General features: G+C 39.0%; 1 protein-coding gene and 1 pseudogene across 11 annotated transcripts in view; one reads left to right on the top strand and one right to left on the bottom strand.

The window, feature by feature from the left end:
• The window catches only part of Reps2 (RALBP1 associated Eps domain containing 2), a 226,836-nt gene that overhangs the window by 184,651 nt on the left and 16,005 nt on the right, over window positions 1-26,180 (bottom strand). The gene's annotated exons all lie outside the window — the stretch shown is intronic.
• LOC117694204 (glutathione reductase, mitochondrial pseudogene) lies at window positions 5,744-6,378 on the top strand (annotated as a pseudogene).

Here is a 26,180-nt window from a genome sequence, read left to right as displayed (position 1 = left end):
CATTTGGAATTAGTAATTCTTTATTTTGAGAACTAACCACCCTGGACCTTATGCTCACTAGGTATCAGTACCACTTCCCTAACTGTGACAACCAAAAGATATCAGCAGACATTCTCAGATGTCTCAAGGTGTATCTGCTTGAGATCTACCATGTTAAAATATCAAATAATCACCAAATCTTTTTTTTTATTTATTTGTATTCCAGTCGTTGCCATTTCTCTCAGTAGCCCCTCCCACAGATCCTCATTCCATTGCTCCTCTCCCTTGCCTCTGAAACAATGCTTCCCCCCCCCCCCAATCAGGCCTCCCCCTTCTCTAGGGCCTCAAGTCTCTCAGCCGATATTGTCCCACTAAGGCCTGACGAGGCAGACCTCTGCTATATATGTGCCAGGGGCCTTGGACTGAGCTATGTATGTTCCTGGTTGGTGGCTCAGTCTCTGGGAGCTTCCCGTAGTCAACAAATCTTAAAAACTTAAAATAACATCACATACTTGCTAGGGATTCTGACCAACATCACTATCATTCTAGTATCTACACTAATGGAGCTGAGTCGACCTGCAACATCACCAGTTGTCATTACAGAAAGAAAAAGAAATAAAGCAAACCACTTGCTAGATCTTCAAGCTGTTGCCTAGGGATGAGAAAGTAGCTCAGAGTTAGAGCACTAGTCTACCACATACAAGGCCAAAGCACCATCCCCAGCACTGAAGAAGAAACACTTCTGCCTGGAAGAAGACAAAACATTTCTAGCCTTCACAGGCCACATGCTAAGTGAAGCCACAGCCAAAGCAAACAATAAGAAGGGACCAGTGATGTTTAAGGAGCAACGCAGTTTATCCACCCTTGAAATATCCATAGGCATGGATATTTTAAACATGAAGGATAGTCACAGAAAACTGATTAAAACTCACCACGCCTTTTAAACCAAGAATCCAACCCTTATGTACCCAACACACACTCCACTTCAATGCTAATTTGTGTTCCATAGACATAAGAAACTTCTGTGCTTGACAGGTTGTGGCTCATGCCTTTAAACCCAGCACTCAGGAGGCAGTGGCCGGTGGATTTCTGAGTTTACAATCAGTCTGGTCTAAAGAGTGAGTTCCAGAACAGCCAGGGCTACACAGAAAAAAACATTGTCTCAAAAAACGAAACCAAAAAATACCAAAAAGATAATCTCACACTACAGCAAATTCACTTGCCACTTTTTACAGAACAGTGTGTTGGGAAGAAAGTCAAGTAGAGCATTTCATTTCTACCTCTCTGCAATCATTTTGCCTGTTTTCTGCATTCTCAGTCCCTTCCATGACTACTCATGGTTTCATGGAGAAACCTCAGATAGGTCCCCACCAAGCTAAGCTAAAGAACAGCTCTACAATCTAAAAGCATCTCAAAAACACAAGTGCATGGTTCCTGAGGGATAATACTCATAGTTGACCTCTGGCCTACATGCACATGCACACACACACACACACACACACACACACACACACACACAGAGAGAGAGAGAGAGAGAGAGAGAGAGAGAGAGAGACAGAGACAGAGACAGAGACAGAAACACAGAGACACAGAGAGAGACAGAGAGAGGCTACACACACAAAATTTTCTGCATGTTGTTTCAAAGTACAAAAAATAGGCATTTTAAAAGAAGCCGATTATATTGAAAACTCAATAAAACATTACAAAATACTAGGTGATGATATAGCAATGTGTTCTTTATTATGATATTTAAAATAAAAACTATGGAAGGTAGAGACAAAAGGATCACCACAAGTCCCAAGCCAGCCAAAGGTATACAGGGAGACCTTGCCTCATAAAACAAAAACAAAAAAAAAAAAAAAAAAGAAGAAGAGTTTCTAATAATTCTAGTAACTGCCAAAATTTGAAATGATCAGCTAAAATGATACTTGAAGGTATCTGCAGCAGACCTGGGCATAATCATACATGCCTGTAAAGCACACTCAGGAAGTTGAAAGAGGGATGCAAAGTCCAAGCTAGGTTGTGCTGCAGAGCAACTCTTGTCTCAAAACCTCATCTGCAGAAGTTATGAGAACATCTGCGGTCTACTGTCTTAGTTAGGGTTTCTATTGCTGTGAAGAGACACCATGACCACAGCAACTCTTATAAAGGAAAGCTGGGGCTGGCTCACATTTCAGAAGGTCAGTCCATTGTCATTATGGTGGGAAACATGGTAGCACACAGGCAAACTTGGTGCTAGAAAAGGAGCTGAGAGTTCTACATCCTAAGCAGCAGGCAGCAGGAACAGAGAGTGAAAACTGGACCTGGCCTGAGTATCTGAGACCTCAAAGCTCACCCCCTATAACCACTTCCTCCAACAAAGCTTCACCTACTCCAACAAGGCCACACCTCTTAACAGTGCCACTCCCTATGAGACTGTGGCACTCAAACCATGCCACATTTACTAAGACAAAAGCACAACTAAGGCTGTGTGCTATCATCTGTTGGCTACATCACTGACTGATGAAAACATTGAACATCCATGGTTAATCAAAATGATGTATTTTTTTCTCCATTCAAGGCCAGGGTCCACTTGAATTCCATCCCATAGATCCTCAGAGAGATGAAAATTAAGGTGAAGAATTAGCCTCTCTTTTTTAAGTAATCTACAATGTAAATGTTTCCAAGACAGATATAAATTTAAAGATGTCAGCTAACAATATCTAGAATGTGTTTTCTGCAAATGACACATATATACAAAGGGTCAAAATTCTCATTTTATACCACCAATGTCTCATAAGAAAGCTAATGTTAATAAATAAGTGATAAATAACATTAACTAAATGTTAATAATTAAAGAAACAAGACCTAGATGAAAGATATAAGTTATGTTACCTTTTCTTCTAGACTATCTCCTGATGGAAATCCTGTTATTGACTTTGACTGACTGCCTAGAATATTTTTGAACTATCCTTTAACCAGGGGAGAAAAGGCAAATTTTATACTATCCTCAGAATTTAGCCTCCACCTACATCCCACATTTCTTGAAATTGTTCTCAGATTTCTTAATCAATATTGAAAGATGTAAAAAAAATCTCCTATGGCTATGAATTTTGGCATGCTTAATGGTAACCATAGAAATGTCCTAATTCAGGCCGGGCAGTGGTGGCGCATGCCTGTAATCCCAGCACTTGGGAGGCAGAGGCAGGCGGATTTCTGAGTTTGGGGCTAGCCTGGTCTACAGAGTGAGTTCCAGGACAGCCAGGGCTATACAGAGAAACCCTGTCTCGAAAAACCAAAAAAAAAAAAAAAAGTCCTAATTGAAAACATTCAGCTCCCATTGGATCATCTCATCCCATGAAGCACTGAAGAGAATTTATTTAAATCCTCCCACCTATTTGACACCATGTAAAGAATTTTGAAGCACAACGTAACATAATATATGTCATGGCAGAAACCTTCTAATCTGACCATTCAAAATAATCCTAGGGGATTACTTCCAGGTACTCAAAACCCTGATCTGGGATGTGATTAAACTCTGAAAACTCAGTGATTTGTCTGTTGTGTAAATGGCACTCTGAAGTCGGTCAAAGCCTATCAAAAAATTTGTTCTTTTACTACATCAAAAACTATTTATTGATTTACCCACAGAAGAGAAGGAGCTGGAAGCTAGGAATCACTAATTTCTCACCTTCCCTGATAATTCTGTCTCAAATATTGAATACCTCAAGATTACTAATCTTGAGAACCAGCATCACTTTTCCTATTTGAAAAACCCTCCATAGCCCCCAGGAGTCAATGCAGGTAACCTTAGCCAAGATGCCTAACAGTGGTGACATGGAACAGGAAGAGGCCACCTCCTGTACCCAGGGGGGACTCCAGTGGTGGGATAGGGACACCAACCAACCTACAAAACTTTTGACCCAAAATTTGTCTTTAAAAGAAATTCATGGACAAAGATGAAACAGAGACTGAAGGAATGGCCAACCAATGACCAGCTCAACTTGAGACCCATCCCACAGGCAAGCACCAATCCCTAACACTATTAATGATATTACATTATGCTTGCAGACAGAAGTCTAGTACAACCGTCATCTGAGAGGCTCTATTCAGTAACTGACTGAAACAGACGCAGACAACCACAGCCAAACACTAGACAGAGGTCAGGGACTCCTATGAAAGAGTTAGGGGAAAGACTGAAGGCCCTGAGGGGGATAGAAACTCCCCAGAAAGACCAACTTATTCAACTAACTTAGACCCCTGGGAGCTCTCAGAGACTGGGCCACCAACCAAAGAACATACATGAGCTGGACCTGAGCCCTGAGCACATATGTAGCAGATGTGCAGCTCAGTCTCCATGAGGGTCCCCCAACAACTGGAGTGGGGGCTGTCCCTAAAGCTGTAGCCTGACTGGACTGTAGAACCTGTTCCCCAACAGGGCTGCCTTGTCTGGCCTCAGTGGGAGAGGATATACCTAACCCTGCAGAGACTTGATGAGCCAGCATGGGGGGATACCCAGGGGGCCCTTCCCTCTCAGAGAAGGAGAGTGGGGAAAGGGGAGGGACTCTATGAGGGGGGATGGAGGGCAGCATTTGGTATATTAATTAAATAGTTAATTAATTATAAAAAAAAGATAAACCCTCCACTACAAGTGATAAACACATGGTTATAAAAGATCCAGAGCTACTATTTTGCTCTTGTCTGAGGAACAGCTTGTTTTGAATTATTGTTACTATGGTGGAGAAGGTAGAGAATCAGATACTGACCTTTAAGAGACCATTTTATCTTTGTTTTTATACTTTTACCTTACCTGTAAAATATACACTAAGATGGCGTGGCACTCTTCTACTGAAGCCTCAGGAGGATTAGCATCATGTTCCCCTTACCACTTTGTACTCAGCAATGCCACTCCTCCTGTTAGAGCTCCAAGCATCCCTCTGAAGTCATCAGGAATAGCTCAAGGAACAAAAGGAAGAAAGAAAACCCAAGGGCAGAAGGAACATGGCAATCAGCCAAAGCTGACAGAATTTCAATAACCTAGAATTTGAAAAGCTATGCAAATGTATTTATTATGAAGATGTTCCAGCTTGTTATTATTATCTTGTCTTTATCGAGTAAAAGGTCTGTGCTCAGATGGTCCTCCACCCACGGTAGAAGTCAACTGAAGAACGTTTACTGCTCCGCCCGCACATCCTGATCTCCACAGGCAGTGTGCCCACGGTTCCTCATGAGAGCGAGATCCCAGGTGCCCTTGGGATAACAAGTGACGGCTTCTTTCAGCTGGAAGACTTGCCCAGCCGCAGCGTCATCGTGGGTGCCGGTTCCATTGCCGTGGAGACTGCGGGCATCCTCTTGGCCCTGGGTTCTAGGACGTCTCTTATGATCCGGCATGATTAGGTTCTTAGAAGCTTTGATTCTCTCATCAGTTCCAACTGCACTGAGGAGCTGGAAAACGCTGGTGTGGAGGTGTTGAAGTTCTCACAGGTATAATGGACCAAGCTTGTAATTCCAGCACTTAGGAGTCTTGGGCAGAAATTTTGATACAGATTTGAGGTCAGTCTGGGATACAGATTGAGAGTCTATCTCAAAACAGAAAACACAAACATCTGGTTTTACTATGTGCCTGGTGGCTTAGATCTAAACTCCCAGCTACTCTGTAAGCTGAGACAGGAGGATCATGAGTTCAAGACATGTCTGAACTATGGAGTAAGTTTAAGGCCAGCCTATGCTATTGGTTAAGGAAGTAAAAAAGACACCATCGGGCTTGGAACTCCAAGAGGTTACTGCCATTCCTGGTAGGAAACCCACCATGACCATGATTCCAGATGTTGACTGCCTGCTCTGGGCCATTGGACGGGACCCAAACTCTAAGGGTCTGAATCTAGATAAACTGAGCATTCAGACTGATGAAAAAGGCCATATCCTAGTCGACGAATTCCAGAATACCAATGTCAAAGGCGTCTATGCCGTGGGAGACGTCTGTGGGAAAGCACTCCTCACCCCAGTTGCAATCGCTGCTGGCTGGAAACTTGCCCATAGACTTTTTGAACGCAAACAAGATTCCAAGTTAGACTATGACAACATCCCTACCGTGGTCTTCAGCCACCCCCCTATTGGGACCGTGGGGCTCACTGAAGATGAAGCTGTTCCTAAGTTCAGGAAAGACAATGTGAAAATCTACTCTACTGCCTTTACCCCATGTATCACGCCGTGACCACGAGGAAAACGAGATGCGTCATGAAGATGGTTTGTGCCAACAAAGAGGAAAAGGTGGTTGTCATCCACATGCAGGGGACTGGGTGTGACGAGATGCTGCAGGGCTTTGCTGTCGCAGTGAAAATGGGGGCCACTAAGGCCGACTTTGACAACACCGTTGCCATTCATCCTACCTCTTCAGAAGAGCTGGTCACGCTAAGCTGAGAGCCCAGGGGCTCACGTGGCTAGCCATCTGACCAGCAGGCTTCTGGGAGGAACCAATCAAGTTCACTTCCTGCTCCAGCTTTATAGATGTCTGTATTTTAATCAGGAACTTCTGATGTTGTAAATTTCCAGTCAAACAAACAAACAAAAAAAAAAAAAGAAAGAAAAAAAAGGTCTGTGCTTGTGCTCATGCTAGATGACTGAGAAAGCATTAGGAAATTGTTTCTGAAGGATGGCGTTCAGTAATCCAAATCAAGTCAAAAAATTGAGCCTGTGCTCTTTAAACAACCCATCCTCCACACACAAAGCACAGAAGGCAAAGCACTGTTCTTTCCTTTAGGTTTTTATCCTGACTAGTTTATGACAAAAGAAAAAAAACAAGTATCTGTGGAGCTCCACCACAAATGGGAGATCTAGGTCACAGCCACAAGTGTGTGTGCGCGCGCACACACACACACACACACACACACACACACACACACACGGGTCAGAAACCATTGAGAGAGAGAGGAAGTGAAATACTAGAAAAGTCAGAGACCTGGGGAAAAAGAGGTAAAATGATGTCTTCCACTTAAACAAGATCCCTGCATGCATAGACTCAAAGAAGTTGTGGTTGCCTGCACAAGTCCTACACAAGATCAAGCCAGTCAATAGGCTAGCATGGAACAGGAAGGGCTTACAAGTTTTAACCCCTAACTGAAGAGGTATAGACAGTACATACAGTTGGTTATTTCTGTGAGAGTCATAGATTTCTTTAATGTGTAGATCCTGATAGGTCAACCATACTCAAGTGGAGACATCTATGAGCATTTGGGCAACAAAAATTGGAATCAATGGACTATTTTTTTAATGAAGCAAACTTGGGAAATATCCATAGATGTTAGGAAACTAGTAAGGGGACATGGAGAGAGAGCTTTCAAGAGAGGAGCTATGCAATACAGTAATATAAAAGACAAAGGGGAAAAACAGAACAGAGAAGGTTAAATAGGATTGGGGATGGGATGACAAGGTAGAAGAAGAAATATGGAGAGAGATGACTCACACCAAGAAAAGGCATATGAAAACCTACAATAGACGATCTGAAATATATACACATATGTTTTTAGAATTTAAAAGGTGTTGCCCTATAACAGGGTAACAAGAGCCCAACTAGACACCATATGCTAGTAAATTAAACCTTCAATACCAAGAATAGGCTACCTCTTTTTGACTTGTTGGCTAGTGAGAATATATGACAGGCTCTTGTCACTGTTCTTGGTTACCCTCTAGAACTTGATAGTAGTACCTAGTGCTGAATATACCACATACTGAGTCATAAAACATAGAGAAAGTAGGCTGGTACTGACATGGAAGCTTTATACCTACTGGCTAGCTTTCATAATGCTAGGAGTTCTATGCATGCTACCAAAGGAGAAAAATAACCATTAATCCTACTCAGGTATAAAACTATGAGCCACAACAATTCCTGTCTTGGCAAGCTTTGCTCACTGGTACAATGGTAGCATGAGTATTATGGGAGTGATCCATTTTTTATTGAATTTAAAGTGTGCTGTATGAAATGGAACCCATATCTAACACCATTATTAGAACCAAGGACCTATGATTAGCTAGGACCTATGATTAGACCTATGGGAACAATACTATTATTCTGCTAGATGAACATAGTGTTAAAACAACTTCTAAAATGACATGTTTCTATATTCATAGATTAATTCATCTCTTAACTCTCATCAGAGAAGCTTCTTACTACAGCAAATGGCAACTAAAACAGAGACCCACAACTGGTCAATGTGCAAAGAATAAGAGACTGCACTGCAGAGTACTCAACCCTACATAGGATTTCTATAGCATACTCATTCACCCCCAGGCTCAGGAATGTTTAAGGAAGGGGGCAGAAAAGTTGTAAGAATCAAACCTGGCAGATGACTAAAAAGGAAGGACTGCCTTCTGGACACAATAGGGCAGTTGCACATGTGAATTCATAAGATTGTAACAGCATACACAAGCTCAAGACAGTCAAAATTCCAACATGGAGCCACAGGTGGGGAGTGGAAGGACTTCCCAGCCCTAGCTAAAGAAGTAGTTGCATTTGGTAGCTTCTGGGAGAGAAAGGGTCAGTTTTCAATAAGGTGGATGATACTTCAAGGCAGCTTCATACCCAAGAGTATTTAGATAACACAAATTAGACTCAACTGGCTTGAAAATAAAAGGAGAAAACATGAAGATGGGTGTGTGCAGAGGTAGGGGGATCTGGGAGAAGCTAGGGGGTTAAATACTATCAAAATACACTGTATGAAATTCTGAAGGAATTAATAAAAAATTAAATAAAATTTTATTAAAATAATATATATTTTGTAAAAAAAAAAAAAAAAGAAAGAAAGAAAAGAAAATGACAATATTAAATAGTTTTACCACTACTGAGTTGAATTTGAAATAAAGAGCTTCACTATATCAATGCCCTTTGAGAAGTACAAGTACCCAGGGACCACAGTGGTATGAGTATCCAAGGTGTAAGCCATATGAAAAGCCCTAGAGACAGACATGACACAGCACAGAGAGAGACTAACCACAGTCACTGAGAATCACAGAATGGTGATGAGGCCATCCTGGAAACAGAACCTCCATTTTCAACCACCCAATGCCCTATGGAGCAGTAATAAACAGCAGACATGTGTGTCCCCCATCCATGACCAACACAATTTTGAGAATGCTCACTACAAGACACTAAGATGTGCCTTTTGGCACCCAAAACAGATAGTTAGCATGTTTTGCGTGTACTTTGATACAACCACAAAAGTAATAACAAGGGAGCCTGAGTCTTCAGACAAGAGTAGAGCATGAATGAGAATCAAGTCGGGTATAGGGGCACATGCCAATAATCCTAGCCTGTGAGAGAGGCTGAGGCAGGAGGATCACCTCAAAGTTGAGGTGAGTTCAATTCCAGTCTGAGATACACATTAAAATTCTGTCTCTAAAAGAAAAGTAGGGATAAGGAAAGAAAAGAAAACAAAGTAGGAAGGAAAGGAAGAGAAGGAGAAAGAAGAGGAGAGAGAAGTGGAGAAGTAAAATAGCGGAAAGAAAGTCCTTCCCACTGGCTGAGTGCCTTGGAGTGTGTTGGTTTCAGCAAGTAGAAAGCTTTACTTCTAGTCAACTCCTGCTAATAGGAATAGCAGGGCCTATTGCCCTGTTACCCTGGGTGCTGCCTAGATGAAATGCCTGCCCATTCCCAGAAAAGTGAATTAATGCCCTAACCCTCCACTGGAAACAGTGGTACAGGCCTATAATTCCAGCTACTAAGGACAACATTGGAGATTGAGGCAGAAGGATTGCAAGTTCAAAGACTAACTGAGTTACAGAGTAAATTCAATACCAACCTAGGAAACTTATTAAGAGTCCATTTCCAATTTAAAGTAAAAAAAGGACTGGGGAAACAGCTCAGTAGTCGTGTGCTTGTCTAACATGTGTGTCCCTAAGTACAATCCCAATACCACAAAAGAAAAAAAATATCTCTTTCAATGCTCAATTGGGAAGCTGTTTCATTTTAGTTCCACAAACTCAGAATAGAAAAATACCCAGAATATAGAGTTTAAAGAATATAAAAAGCCAGGTATAATAGTTCATGTGTACAATCCCAGCACTTGGGAGGCTGAGGCAAGAGTATCTTTAAAAATCTGATGCCAATATGGACAACATAATGATTCCAGAAGTGCCAGCTACAGTATAAGACCCTCTAGAACAAAAACAGTTCAAGAAAAAAGGAAGGAACTTATTCTGGCTCACAGTTCAAGGATACAGTCTGTCTTAGTCAGGGTTTTTATTCCTGCACAAAACATCATGACCAAGAAGCAAGTTGGGGAGGAAAGGGTTTATTCAGCTTACACTTCCACATTGCTGTTCATCACCAAAGGAATTCAGGACTGGAACTCAAGCAGGTCAAGAAGCAGGAGCTGATGCAGAGGCCATGGAGGGATGTTACTTACTAGATTGCCTCCCCTGGCTTGCTCAGCTTGCTTTCTTATAGAACCCAAGACTACCAGCCCAGGGATGGCACCACCCACAATGGACCCTCTCACCCTTGATCACTAATTGAGAAAATGCTTTACAGCTGAATCTCATGGAGGCATTTCCTCAAGGGAGGCTCTTTTCTCTGTAATAACTCCAGCTTGTGTCAAGTTGACACACAAAACCAGCCAGTACATAGTCCATCATGACAGGAAAGTGGTAGGCACTTGGAGCAACTGATCACATCAGTCCGCAATCAGAAAGCAGACAGTGACCACGCTTGCTAGTGCTCTGTTTTCCGTCTCCATTTTATCCTGCCCAGGGAATGGTCCTGCCCATAATTAAAATAGGTGTTCCCACATTAATTAACATAATCAAGATAATCCCTCACATTCTCAGAAGTTAACTTTAATATAGATAATTCCTCATAGGTGTGTCCAGAGGTTGCCTTGTAGATGATTCTAGACTCTGTCAAGTTGACAACAGTAACCATCACAGACATGAAAATCCTGGTGCAAACAGATACTAGTAATGATTTTGTAATATTTATTAGTATGTTTAGCATTGACGTGTAGGCTTAAAATGATTAAAATGATAATTTAATGTATGCTTTACTATAATAAAAAGATGCATTTAAAATATTTAGATAGTTAAGATGTGAGGCAGAAAAAGATCTAGAAATTTTTAAAAATTTAAAAAGACAAATGCCTACATAAAGAACTAAAACAGAGCCAGGTGAGGTGACATATGGCTTAATCACAGCACAGGAGAAGAGGGCAGCCAATGCTATATAGCAAGTTCAAAGCCAATCTGAACTACATGAAACTAATACTTTTTTAAAAAAAGCACAAAGGAAGAGAGGAGAAGAAGAGAGGAAGTGAGGGAGGAAGAAAGATTTAGAGAAAATCCAGAACTCAGGAGGCAGACACAGGTGAATCTCTGTGAGTGCAAGGCCAGACTGTCCACATAGCAAGTTCCAGGCCAGCCAGAGTTATGTGAGTGAGACCTTATCTCGAAGAAGAAAAAAAAAGATTCAAAGAAAGAAAAAATGGCAATAGAGAAAGGAAAAAAAGGAAACAAAGAAAAAAAGAAAAGAGGGTAAGGAAGAAAGGTTAGCTAGTCATGAATGGCTAAATTACTCATTCACTTTTATAGTGACTAACTCAGTTCATATTAGGTGTATTGAATCTGTCTCTCTGCTATAGTGGACAGTCAATGTAGGGCCATGTGAGTGCTATGCAAGTGATGCATCAACGAGCTTTATTCCTAGCCCTTATTTTATGCTTCTTTAAATTTTGAATCAGTGGCTCCCTAAACTTTCTGGGCTGGCTTTGAATTCAGTCTATAGTCCAAAAGCAAGCTCTGAATTTGTAATCCCTTTGCCTCAAACCCCCAAGTAGTTGGGGGTGACAGGTTGGCACCACCAGTCCCAGTTTTAGATATGAACAGTTTTTGAAAACTTTTCAGTCAGAAATGTTCAATCTAAAACATTAATGTAAGATGTTCCATGTCATTGACCACTCTAGTATATCTTATCTAAAATTACTACAGGCTTAAATAGTACTTTGACCAAATGATAAAAATTACAAAAAGACATAGTGTGGACAGGTAAATCACTTATCCAGAAAAAAAATCAAAACCAAACCCAAACTTGGCACTTTCTACAAAATAATGTCATGACATATCCTTCTTCAAAATGCCAATGCAATCAAAGAAAAAAGGCTAGGCATGGTGGTACTCTCCTGAAATCTTAGCACTTTAAAAGGAAACAAAGGAAGATTGCCCCCAAGTTAAGAGGTCAGCCTAGTCTATAAAGCAAGTTCCAGGACTACATAGTGAAACCCTGTGTCAGAAAAGAAAGGAAAAGAAAAGAAAAGAACAGATGGAGGCTTACAGGAACTATTCCAGATCAAAGGAAATGAAAGAACTATGAGAAATCAATTCCATACGCCGTGTTGGCTACAGCCTATAATATAGAGGAACGACTCCAACAAAGAATGTTTCAGGGATAACTGGGGAATCTGAAATCTAGATCAGAGGCTAGAAGGTTGCATTAATATTAAATTTTCTCCTTTGGGCTTTATTTTGTTTTGGTTTTTAGTACTGGGGATTGAACCTAGGGTCTCATACACACTGGGCAAGTACTCTATCACAAAGCTATATCACATATTTCCAGCCCATATTTCCTATATTCAAGTAACAGTATATACATATACACAGGTTTTTAACTTAAAGCTTCAGTGGAAAACTATGAAAATCATATCTTAACTGGATATGATAAAATTAAAGACAAAAAGACCTGCATGTAAATGCTATAATCTAGTTAATGGACATATTTCTTGAAAAAGTCTGGGTATGTAACTCTAAAATTATATCATGTATATAATAGAATTGAACAGGTGAACATATTGTTAGGTTTACATATTAAAGTACAAGAAAGTTTGATATGTGCAACTTAATCTCCAATGAGTTTGTAGAGAAAAACAGTTGTATAATACAGATATATAAAGTAAGTAGGAGGAAAGGAGAGAGATGGAGAGAAATAGAGCCACTATAACAAATGTTATGTTAAACCTAGGTCAATGGATATACAAGACTCTGGTATTATTGCTGGTCCCTGCACTCTGAAATTACTTCAAAGTAAAATGCTAGCCTGAAACCTTTAGTCACTACATGGCAGACAAACATCTACATAACCAGAAATGTTCATACTGGGTAGAAAGGGTGTCTGTATTGAGCCCTGGAAGTTGGAGAACATACTGGCTAGAGTCATACTAATACAATAGGATTCCAACATAATTTATCTTCATTTTTGTAGGGCATAGTCTAGTCATCTTAGACACATATTTATCACAAATACTCTAAAAAATGACATTGACTGACCCACAAATGAACACTAAATGAATGAGCAAATTTTCAAGGAAAAATGGAATACGTGCATTGTCTTCAAGCATCTCTTTCCCAAGATTCTTTAACTATAAAGGGATATGTAGCAATTTGGTAGTAAAGAAATTGCAAATTCCAATTTAAACACGAAATCAAAGTATATGTCCTGTAATAAGACCTACTAAAATTATATCCCTGATAAGATATTTAAAATATGCATAATAATTTTTACCATTCTTGCCCCAAAATGTTCAACTGTATTTGAACCATAAGAAAACATCAAACAAATCCAGACACAGCACCCAGGAGGAAGGGGCAGGGGGATAAAAAGTTCAAGGGTTCAATGTCAACTTCAACTACATAGTGAGTAACCTAACTACATAGTGAGTAACTCTAACCTGGGCTACATGAATCAGACTATGGAGAGAGAGAGAGAGAGAGAGAGAGAGAGAGAGAGAGAGAGAGAGAGAGAGAGAGAGAGAGAGAGAGATCAGAAAAACTCAAATTTTCATAGAAGGGACATTCTATGAAATAAACAATCCATGTTTTTCAAAAGTATCATAAATATAAGATTAAGAAACTGTTACAGACTGGGAAAAACTAAAGACAAATTAAAAGTAAGTGCAATAAGGGATTCCAGATAAGATTCTACATCAGAAATGGACTACCAGTTTAAAAAAACTGACAAAATCAGGTGTAGTGACACATGCCTTTAATCTGAGTACATGGGAGGAAGAGTCAAGCAGATCTCTGATTGGTCTAAACAATGGGTCACAGGACAACCAGGGATATACAAAGAGACATTGTTTCAAAAAAGGAAAAAGAGAGAGAGATAAACTGACTGAATTCTAATAAAAATTAGTAGTAATGTACTGATATCAGCTCAACTGTTCTTTTTTTCTTCAGGTTTGGTTTTTGTTGGGCTTTTTGGTTTTTGGCTTTGTTTTGTTTTTTGGTTTGGTTTGTTGTTGTTGTTGTTGTTGTTGTTGTTGTTGTTGTTGTTGTTGTTTTGAGAAAAGGTATCAGGGTTTCACTAAGCAGGATGGCCTCAAACTTGTATCAATCTACCCATCTCTATTTTCTGGGTATTGAGATTCCGAGCAGGCACTGCCATCCCTTGAGCTCTTGAATAAAAATGGTCCCATAGACTCATATTTGAAGGCTTGGTCTGCAGTTGGTGGAATTATTTGTTACATATTAGAAGGTGGGGCCTTACTGCAGGAGGTGTGCTACTGGGGGGAAGCTCTGAGGTTTCAAAAGCCCACAGCACTCCAGTTAACTCTTTGTCTGCCTCCTGGGTTGTTGCCTCAACATGTAAACTCTCAGCCAATGCTCCAGTGCCTGTGTGCCTCCTGCCATGCACCCCAATATGTCATGGACTCACTAAAACTATAAGCAACTTTTATAAGTTGCCTTGGTCATGATGCTTTATCAGAGCAGTAGAAAAGGAACTAAGACAAGCTCAATCTCCTATTCTTTTTTAAGATTAATTTGTATTTACTTGTATGTACATACATGTGCCTATGTGAGCTTCTGTGCATCCTGTGTGTAGAGGTGCCTTTAGAGGCAAGAGGACATCAGATCCCCCTGAAACTTGAATTATAGGTAGTTGTGGGCCAATGGGAGTGCTGGGATTCAAACCTGAGGCAAAAGAAGTAAGCACTCTTAAAAGCTGAACCATCTCTCAAGCCCCTCAATTCTTTCATTCTTGATAACAGTACTTATGTTTGTACACAACATTAACACTAAGGAGGCAAAGTATGGATTAAACTATTTTTGCCTCTTTTCTATGTCATTTTCTATAAACTCATCACTTCAGTGACTAAGTGGATAGTCTGAGTGGGGTGAACATACATGCGTATCTCTAGTCTCACTCAGAACTCCACTAGAAATAGTAATACAGGCCTTTTTCTTTAAATAAAATAGGCTTAAACCTAGAAACATAAGATAAAGGAAATGGAGAGCAAATCATATGGCTGAAAAACTGACGGACAATGATGACAGGAAGAGAGTTCATTCTCATGTAACACAGTCTGGGGGAGCATCCAGAACTATGTGAGGTATAGCTAGGGCTGAAAGCAGAAGGATAAACCCACAACACCAGTACTTTAGGTAGCACTCTGAAACCACTGCCTCACTCTACCACTTAGCAAACGTCTTCCTCTTACTGAAGGAGCCGCTTTAGCCTCAGACTTCCACTTATTGCTCAAACATAAAAAGTCAAATAAGCAAAATTGAGTGTTCAAGATTTCCTAACAAGGATTCATGCTTAGAATCAGACATCCATCCACCTTTTGGGTACACAATGGTCAATTCATGTATTTTGCAGTTTTTGTCTTTCCATGTAATCTACCTCATTCAGTGGATCTCTGTGAGTTCAAGGCTAGCCTGTTCTAAACAGGGAGTTGTAGGTGGTCCAGGACTGCATAGTTGAGACCTTCTCTTTCAAAAAAATATAAATGAAACAAATCAAGACACTATGGTATTCAAATAATGATAGGAATATATGTCAATGAGATAGAACTTACAGTTCAACCATATACTCTTACATTTATGGTCAACTGATTGTAGACAGGGTTCTAAAAGAATTTGATAAAACAAGGAGAGGTAGTACAGTCTCAAGTCCCAGCACTGGGGAGGTGGAAGCAAGAGAATCAGAAAGTTTAAGGTCATCCTTGGCTACCAAGCAACTTCAAATCCAGCCTGGGATCTATGAGATCAAGAATCATAAAAAGCAAACAAATAAACAAAAATTTGAACCATTACTTCACAGAACACAGTTAAATTAACTAAAAATGGATCTTTAAAACTTCAACATGTAAACTATAACTACAAACTCATAGGAAAAAAATATGTAAATCTTTGTGATCTTGGATTAGGCAATGGTTTCTTAAACATTACACCAAAGGCCAGTGAGATGGCTCGGTGGGGAAACATGCTTGCCACCAAGCCTACCAACCTGCATTTAATCCCCAGGACCCATATTAGAGAGAGAAGCAACTCCTGAAAACTGTCCTCTGATATCCACATTCATGCTGTGGCACATATGTGCCCTTCCCAACACTCAAACTAATAAATAAAATTTAAATTCTTTAAGAGTTTAAATATTTTGTCGGGCAGTGATGGTGCACGCCTTTAATCCCAGCACTTGGGAGGCAGAGGCAGGTGGATTTCTGAGTTGGAGGCCAGCCTGGTCTACAGAGTGAGCTCCAGGACAGCCAGGGCTACACAGAGAAACCCTATCTCAAAAAAAAAAAAAAAAAAAAAAACAAACAGAGTTTAAATATTTTTAAGAAAGACATCAAAAATACAAATGACCAAAAAAAATTTAAGCCCTGATCAAAAATTTAAGCATTTTTAAAACTTTCTTGTTTCAAAGGACACCAGAAGGAAAGAAAAACTCTATCGAATAGGAGAAAACTGTTGTAAATCGCTTTTCTGATGACATATATGTAAGGACATATTTCACAACCTTACAATTCAAGCTATAAAGAAAAGCAACACAATTGTTCAAATGGACACATAAATGTATACATATGTCTCTAAAGAAGATTCATACAAGGCTGGGATGAAGCTCACTCAGTGGCGCAGTTAGTGCTTTCCTACCACACACAAAGGTCTGGCTTTGATCCTCAGAACCAAATAAATTGGGTGTGGTGGGGCACGGCCATAATCCGGGTACCTGGGGAGTACGGGGAGGAGGGTCACAAATTTGAGATTGCTTTCTACTACATATACTGTTAGAGGCCAGCCTGGAAGACATAAGACACTATCTCAAAAAAGAAAAGAAAAGGAAATACACAAGTATCCAATAAGTATGTGAGGAGATCCTCCAAGCTAGATATGGTGGTATACACTTGTAATCCCAGGACCCAGGAGCCTGAGGCACGAAGATTACTATAAATTCAAGGATAGCCTAAGCTATATAGTGAGCTCTAGACCAATATATAGGATACACAATAAAACTGTCACGAAACAAGTAAGTGGGAGGGCAATGGAAGCAGTTCAATATTAAAAGTCATCTAGGGACTACCAATTAAAACTACAGTATGAGGCAGGCATGGGAGTGCATGTTCATAATCCCAACACTAAGGAAGCAGAAACAGGAATATTGCTGCATATTTGAGGCTAGCCTGCTCTACATAGAGAGGTACACCTTGTTCCAAAATGATAAAGCACAATGGGCTACCACTACACACCTACTAAGTTAGCTAACTTCAAAGCAATAGACAATAACAACTGTTAACAAGGATGTGAAGAAATGAGAAGCCTCACATTGGTGGCAAAAATTAACACACTATAGCTGGTTTGCAAAAGAGTCTAAAAGTTCCTCAAAAGGGCAGCCACACAGAATGTGAAACAACTCTACTCCCACGTATAATTTCGAAACATTATACACACAAACACTCCAACACAAATGTTCACAGCAGCACTATCCATAACAGTCAAAAGGTAAGACTAAAACAAATGTCTATCAATTGATGAATCAAGAAATAAAAATGTAAAATGTAATACAATGGCATATCACTGGGCCATAAAAAGTACTAATACATGCTACAACGTAGATGAACTAGAAAACATGTTACATGGAGTTAATCAGCAACAAGTTACTATATATTATATGACTGCATTTCTTTTTTTGTTTGTTGGTGCTTTGGCAGGGGTTAAAGATTTATTTTATGTATGTGAGTACACTATAGCTGTCTTCAGACACACCAGAAGAGGGCATTGGATCCCATTACAGATGGTTCTGAGTCATGTGGTTTCTGGGAATTACTCAGGACCTCTGAAGGAGCAGTTGATGCTCTTAACCACTGAGCCATCTTTCCAGCTCAGTATTTCTTTTTGTGTCTTGTTTTTCTTAAAACATACTCTTGCTCTCTATCCCCAGAAAGACATGAAATCACTAGGTAATCCAGATTAACGCCAAATTTGCAGAGATTCTCCTACCTCAGTCTCCCACATGCTGAAATCATATGCATTCACCACTGCGCTCAACTTTATGGGTTCATTTCTATGAGATGTCCAGAATAGGCAAATACATAGACACAAAAAGAGCCTCTGTGGCTGTCTAGTAACAGTAGGATTGGAGGCAACCACTAGGGAATATGGGGATTCTTTTGGAAGTGATGGAAATATTCTAGAACTAAGTAGTGATATAGGTGTACAACTCTGTGACTATAGCAAAACCATTGACTTGCATACTTTAAATGTGCAAGCTTTACAGGATGTGGGCTACAATCAGTAGCACTGTTATGTTTTAAGTGGAAAAATGAGAAAAAATATTTAATTACATATATGTTCCAAACTTGATTATGTCAAGCAAACTAAGTTCAATCTGATCAGTGGAGAGTATGTCACTGTAATCATGTGTGTTAAAATTCATCTCAATCCAGGTGTCTTAATTTAGATTATTAAACTGTCAATGTTTACACATTTGCTGAAAGCCCAAGAGTAGAAAGCAATATGGTTAGAAATAAAAAGAGACTGGAAAGATTACAATTACTACTCCAGCAAAGGAAACACATTAACTACGAGATGATAAAATGGATTACTCTCAGCCTTACTGGGAAGGGTTGTGGACATTTATGATTGAAAAGTAATATGGGTGCAGAAAGAAAACTGAAGCCAAGAATATTTGAGATAGGCTGTAGCCATCTCTCCAGCCCCACCCCCACCCAATTTCTATATTCTTAACAAGAAGGCATTATGTGTACTGACTCTAACAGAAAAGGCAAAAGCAGTAATTCCATCTCTGTAGTTACTCAGTGCAAATAAGAACTAAAGCTTTTGCTTTTAGTTGCAAAACTCCCATCTTTGGTATTTTCTTGAAATGGCCTCTAAAATTCTCAAAGCTATGGTACATTTTATTTCAGCACCAGGAAGCTGTTGTTTACATATAAGACAAATTTCTGAAAGAAAGGTAAGAAAATAGCAAAATTTCTGTGTGGTGCTACTCTAAGCATTTGCCTAAGGAATTTATTTTTTTTAAAAAAAGGAAGAGTAGGATCAGATTCCATCCTTCGCTACATGTATGAAGCCAATACTAAAACCATCAGGGAGCACTGACCTTTCCAAAAGAGCTGTTCCAGTTAAGAAGCCATAGAAGTTATTGCTTGATAATATCTCAGTGCTCATCTGCTCAACCTGACTGCTTCCTACTTGATTTAGAAGTACAGAGTGCTTAGGCAGAGAACCCTGAGTTATTAAGAGTAGGACTTCTTAAATTGTTGCCATTAGTAATCATTTTGCCCAAGATATTTATAGAATTCCAAGTATATAGGTATATTAATAGTATTACAATTCAAATATTCACTGTAAATAAATCATAAGTAAATTTCATTTAAAATAATTATTTAGTATACTCATAATTTTACCATTTGTTCAAGACTAAAGTAAATTTGCAAACTAATGCAATGGGTGTACTTATTATTTTTTACATAAAAATTAAATTCTAGAGGGATATTTGATACTGCAAGACATAGGGCATCCTTAATACTTCACACAGATGATCACTGTCAATTCTGAGAATGCTGCTTCAGAAAAATATGTAGTATAAAATGGGAAAGGTATGCTAAAGGAAATTGAGAAATTGTTGAAATCACAACCCAAAATTTATTATATGACTTTTGTTTTATTAAATTCAAGTTGGCAATTCAATTTCTATAATCAAACATTCATTCATTTGTGAACTTTCTAACACAATATAACCCAAAGCTATATTAACTTCGTAATTATATGCCCAATATTGGTAGTAGGAAAATATTATTTTCTAAAATTAAACTAATGTTTCTATAAACACAAAGCATTTTGTACTTAAGGTGGTGTGGGGGACACTACAATTCATAACATACAAGAGTCTCAAATCTGAGCCAAGGTGCCTCAGACAGCCTTCACTGTGTGATGGGCTACAGAATACAAGGTGCACACTGGTGTTCAGAACCAGAGTGCAGTGGAGGCATGCAATACGATGTGGGGGACTGCTGCCAAAAACACCTAGGATTAGTTGCACATTTGATTCTGAATTAATTATTGATTACTTCACATTCAGTCATACAACCTCAAACAGTGTTGCAACCTACAACCTAAAAAGCTGGGTTCTTGGTGAGAAAATTGCCCCTACTGCACCTCTACACCAACCTGTGTTCCACACCCTGCATCACCAACTCAAGAAGGAAAAAGCTGTTACTTATCACCATAGGGTAGCTTTCATTGTCATATTGACCTGACCTGCAAAGGAAGGCTTGTCATTTATAATTCAACAGAGTGCCAGTGTATGCGCCAATACCTGCATTTGCTAGATAAAGTTACATTTTGAGGTGAAAAAAAATCAATACTCATTTTGATTTCACAACTTTAAACAATGGAATGTTGGGAAACTGCTCCTGACCAAGCACCCTGCCATATAGTCACTGAACAACCTGTTACTAGCATCATTCTCCAACACAAAGAGCTATTTTTATGCAGTACACTACAGAGAGAGAGAAAATTTGTTGCCATGGCAACAAGTTTTCTGGAAGATATGTTAATCTAAAATGCAAAAGAGAACAAAGCTATCTCTTTGCATTTCCCTAGATGTCAAATTGGGGACTTGGTGGGCTTAAGAAGATACAAAGAAATCCTCAGTGTGTGTGTGTGTATATATATATATACATACACACACACACACACACAGGTATATTATTGTGTAAATTAAAGGTATAAGAGATGATGTTTGGCATGTATGTTTTGGCATGTATACTGAAATTATAAAAAGAGTCAAGTAATTTAACTTTTCCATCACTTCCAATTGTTACCATTGTATGTGCTGACATGCTCGTGTGTGTGTGTGTGTGTGTGTGTGTGTGTGTGTGCGCGCGCGCGCATGTATATACAGGGAATGTCTAAAATCTACCCTCTTAGTAAATTTTCAATATGCAACACATTATTAACCAAAACTCTGCAGTACATTAGATTTATAGGCTTGTTTATCCTACATAAATGCACGTTTGTGTCCTTTGACCTACATTCTTCCCTAGTTTCTCCTTTTCTGTTTCTATGTACTCAACATTTTCAGATTCCACACATAAATGACATCATATAGTAGCTTTCTTTCTGTGTCTAGATCATTTCATTTCACTTAGCATAATATCTTTCTTATTCACCAATACTGTCACAAGTAACATATCTTTTTGAAAGACTAAATAGCAGTCCATTATGTACATATGTACATGTATGCCACAATTTCTTCATCCACTTATCTGACATACACTTAAGTCATTTTAGCCATTGTGAAAAAAACTGCATGGAACATTTGAAAACAGACTTGAGAACAGTAGTTGATGAATTGTGTGGCAGTCTGTGTGTGTGTGTGTGTGTGTGTGTGTGTGTGTGTGTGCACACGCGCGCACATGCGCGCGCACTGTCGCACACTAAGCATCAAACTCAGGCCTCTGTTTGCTCAGGAAGTACTATCCCACTGACCTACATTTCCAGCCCCATTTACTTACTCCCTTTCTTTTGTTTTCTTTAGGAACCTCCATATTCTTTGCCATGATGGCTATACTAATATACTCTCCCAGCAACAGTCTATCATGGTTTCCTTTTCTCCACATCCTTGCCAATGTGTTACTGCTCGTATTTTTGATAATTACCCTTCAAAACAGTTATGGTGTGATTTCTCATGGTGTTTTTGATTTTCATTTTGCTAATGGCTACTTAATCTGAATGCTTTTTCATATCCCTGTTGGCTATTTGTATGTTGTCTGAGGGAAAATGTTTACTCAGGACCTTTGTCTATTTGTTTAATTGGCTTGTTTTCCTGGTAGTAAGCTGTATTAGTCCTTGTTTTTTATATAAATTTATCATACATATAGTTCATAAATATATTCTCCCAATCCATAAGCTGACTTTATCTTTTCTTTCTTTTTCTTTTTCTTCCTTTTTTCTTTCTTTTTTATTGCTGTTGTTGTTGCTGCTGTTTGTGGTTTGGGGGAGGGCTATTTTTAGTTAGGGTCCCTCTATTATATAGCTCTGGCAGTTCTAGAATGTACTATGTAAACCAGGCTAGCCTCAAATTCAAACTCACAGAGATCCACCTGCCTCTGCCTCTGCCTCCCAAGTGGCAGAATTAAAGGCTTGCACCACCACACACCTAGCTTCATGGGCTGTCTATTTCCCTGTACAGTGGTACATAAGTCCTTTAGGCTGATAAGAAAAACATACTGTTTTTTGTTTGTTAGTTTTGTTTGTTTGCTTTATTCAAGACAAGGTTTCTCTTGTTTAGCCCTGGCTATCCTGAAACTTGCTCTGTACATCAGGCTAGCCTCAAACTCAGAGATTTGTCTGCCTCTGCCTCCCAAGTGCTGGGATTAAAGGCATACACCACCACCATCAGGCTTAACTTACTGTTTTTTAAAAGATTTATTTTTATTTCATATCTATGAAATGTTTAACCTACATGTATAATCATATCCATGTCTGGTACACCAGAAGAGGTTATCAGATCCCCAAGAACCAAAGCTAAAAGTGGTTGTGAGCTGCCATGTAGATGCTGGAAACTAAACCCAGGTTGTCTGGAGGAACAGCAAGTGCTCTTAACCAAAGAACTCTCTCTCCAGTCCAACAACTTGTTGTTTTGCTTCTGTTGTATGTGCTTGTGCATGATATTCAAAAAGATCACTGTTAGCCTAAGAGTACATAGCTCAATGGTTGAAACCTTGTCTAGTATATGAGAAGCCCTTGTTTCAATCCCTAGTACTACAAAAAGAAAAAAAATTATAAAAAGGAATAGAGGCAGATGTGGTGAAGCACATCTGTAATTTTAGCATTCTAGGGGCAGGAACAGAAGGATCTAGAGTTTGAGGAAGACTGGGTTATTCAGTAAGACTCCAGCCTCAAAAACAATGAAAGCCAATATCAAACATCCTTTCTCTTATGTTTTTTTTATTATTGGATATTTTATTTATTTACATTCCAGATGTTCTCTCCTTTCCCCATTCTCTCCCTGCCCCATAAACACCCTATTCCATCCCTCTTCCTCCTTTTTGCTTTTATACCATTTCAATTTCATGCAAGTATTAAGGTCAGTTCTAGATTGATAAACTAGCAAAACAATAGATGCAAATAGCCAAGGAACAAGCAAGACAATAAACGCAAATAGTCAAAGAACAAGCAAGGCAGTAAACAGAGTCCTGTGATCACTATTCTAAGGGCTTGTCAGGATGACCAAAGTATCTGAGCCTACTTCCCTGTCCTAGCCCAAAGTCATTTTCATGCCTGAAGCCTACTTCTTTGTTCTAGCCTAAGATTTATATTCCTACCTGTGATTACTTCTTTGTTCTAACCTAAGACTTAGACTCCTGCCTGAAATTAGTTCTTTGTTCTAGCCTAGGATTTAGATTCCTGCCTGAAATTAGTTCTTTGTTCTAGCCTAGGATTTAGATTCCTGCCTGAAATTATTTCTTTGTTCTAGACTAGGATTTAGATTCCTGCCTGAAATTACTTCTTTGTTCTAGCCTAATGTCAGATTCCTGCCTGAAGCCCAATTCTTTGTCCTTGGCCAATGTCATATTTCTGCCAAGCAGCCCATTTCCTTGTCCTTGGCCCATGTCAGATTCTTGCTAAGTAGACACAAAAGCTCTCCACATCTCCCCCTTTTTTATTTCATAAACAAGCCTGAGCATGTCTTAGGTTGTTCTTCCAAGAATACCTTCCTTACCTGTCCTGGAATATGCATTATCAAAAACAATGCATTTCTGTCTTAGGTTGGTAAGGCTCTGTGCAGAATCATACCCATCCTTGGCTTGTCAGCCTGTTAATTTAATAACTTTGTCTGGAGGTCCATTTTCAGTTTCAAGTCATATACTTTGGCTGCCAACATGTTGATGTTATTAAAGACAAGCTTTAACACAATGGGCAGGAATAAAAGTATTCCTGAGACAAAAAGAGCTAGCATGATCAAGCTATATATGCCATTCTTGAAGCTTGACCAAAATGGAAATACTGGCCTCAAGCCATGGATAATTTTGTCAGCATTATCTACAGCATCAAAGGTCAGCAGAGCAGCATTCTTTAAATTCATAATCTCACTATGCAAAGTTAAAGCATTCAGAGAGGTATTAGAATTATGCCAAATACCCTAAAAGTGTCTTTAAACTTTTTTCTAATTGTAATAACTATAATTGTAAATTTTAGAAATAACACAACTCCATTGGTATTTGGCATGATACTCGAGATGGCTCCTTATTCTTAAACTCTGAACCTCCTTTCAATAATTTGAATTAAGGATAAAGAGCATCAATCCATTGTTCCTAATGCCTACCTAAATCTTTACTCTTGTATACTCAACACATTAGTAACATTTTTTGATAAATGATTAACAAAAGAATTTCTCTTAACTTCTTGTGTCAACGCAATGGCAGAAGCAGTGGTGCTAGCAATTAATGTAATTAAAGCTGTTATACCAGCAATGATCAAGCCCACTACCCTCTTGCTTCTGCCTAAAGCCTGACTCACTTCTTCCAGTACTTGCAAGCTTTTTTCAGAAAACCAAGGTTCTGTAATACTCAGGGCAGTAAGACAAAAGCTGGTTGATAGACTTCCACAACAGACATTCCGGGTTTTAACACACTAACACAATTAGAGTTATTAAAGTATACAATCAATGCAACTTATAATAAATATTGTAAAAGAGACAAAAGTAATTTTAACTTGACAATTGAAAGAGCCTTATCACGTGCACTAACACTTGTTTGAAATCCAGAATCTGTTCCAACTTTATCTCTTACTAACATAACATCACAGAGAACTGCAGCTAACTTCCAAATATGTCTCTGAAAATGTCCAGAACTAGACTTCCAAATGAAGACTGTTATTTCAAATATTAGACTGATTTTTAGACCAGTCCATGATTGAGTCTGAATAACTGGTCACATTTAAGAAAAATCCAGGAGTCATTATAACTTCTCTTTTTGATTCTCTGTTCCACAAGGTCTAAAACCTTGAGGCAAGGCAGCTTGTCCCATCAGGGGTACAGGTAAGCAAAGGTGGGTCAGGAACATATGTCCAATACAGCTTCCCAGTCACCATAGTCAAGGCACTCAGCAAGCTCACAAGTCAGCATCATTCTTTGTCTGGGAATCAGCATGTCTCACCCATTGTTCTGGCAGCCACCATGCTCCTTCAGCATCCTATGATGCTGGTTGTGTTAGAGCTCCTGGGACTGCATCCTCCTCTGGGTTTTGTGGAATTGGGTGCATAGCTAATGATCGATGTCTGCTCAGTGATCTGGCACAGATTGGAAGCTCTCTTATATTTTCATCTATAAGATTTACAGTCCAGGTTTTATATTTGGGACTTTTATCCACTTTGGCTGCCGTTTTAAATATGAAACAAAAACATTTTAAGTAGATTTTTATATATGTTATAAAATGAGGGTCTGGTTTTCTTCTTCATAATATATGTAAATAGCTAGTTTTCCTCATAATTTAGTAATAAATATTCCTGTCCATTTTATCTCCTTGGTGGCCTTTTCAAACTCTAACTAGATACCACTGAATTCATTTCTTGGCTGGCTAGTTTGCTCAAATGGTGTACAAATTTGTTGTTATGGCATTTTGATTGCCTATTGCCTTCTATAATAATTTGAAATAAAGAAGTGTGATGCCTCTAACTTTGTTTTCCTTTTTGAAGACCATGTTGGCTATTCTGGGTTTTCATAAACAGAACACAAATTTTAAAGATTTTTTTCTACTTTTGTGAACAAGTCTTTGAAATTTTATAGGATTACATTAAATATATAAATCATATTAGATAATGAGAACATTTTATTTGGGTTTTGTTGGGGAAGGGCTCTCATGTGGCTCAGGGTAACCCTGAAGTAATTATATAACTAAGAGTGTCCTTGAACTCCTGATCCTTCTGCCTCCACCTCT

The sequence above is a fragment of the Arvicanthis niloticus genome, chromosome X, assembly GCF_011762505.2.
Source record: "Arvicanthis niloticus isolate mArvNil1 chromosome X, mArvNil1.pat.X, whole genome shotgun sequence".
NCBI lineage: Eukaryota > Metazoa > Chordata > Mammalia > Rodentia > Muridae > Arvicanthis > Arvicanthis niloticus.
Note: the sequence above shows the minus strand (reverse complement) of the source record. Positions and strands in the feature narration are given on the sequence as shown.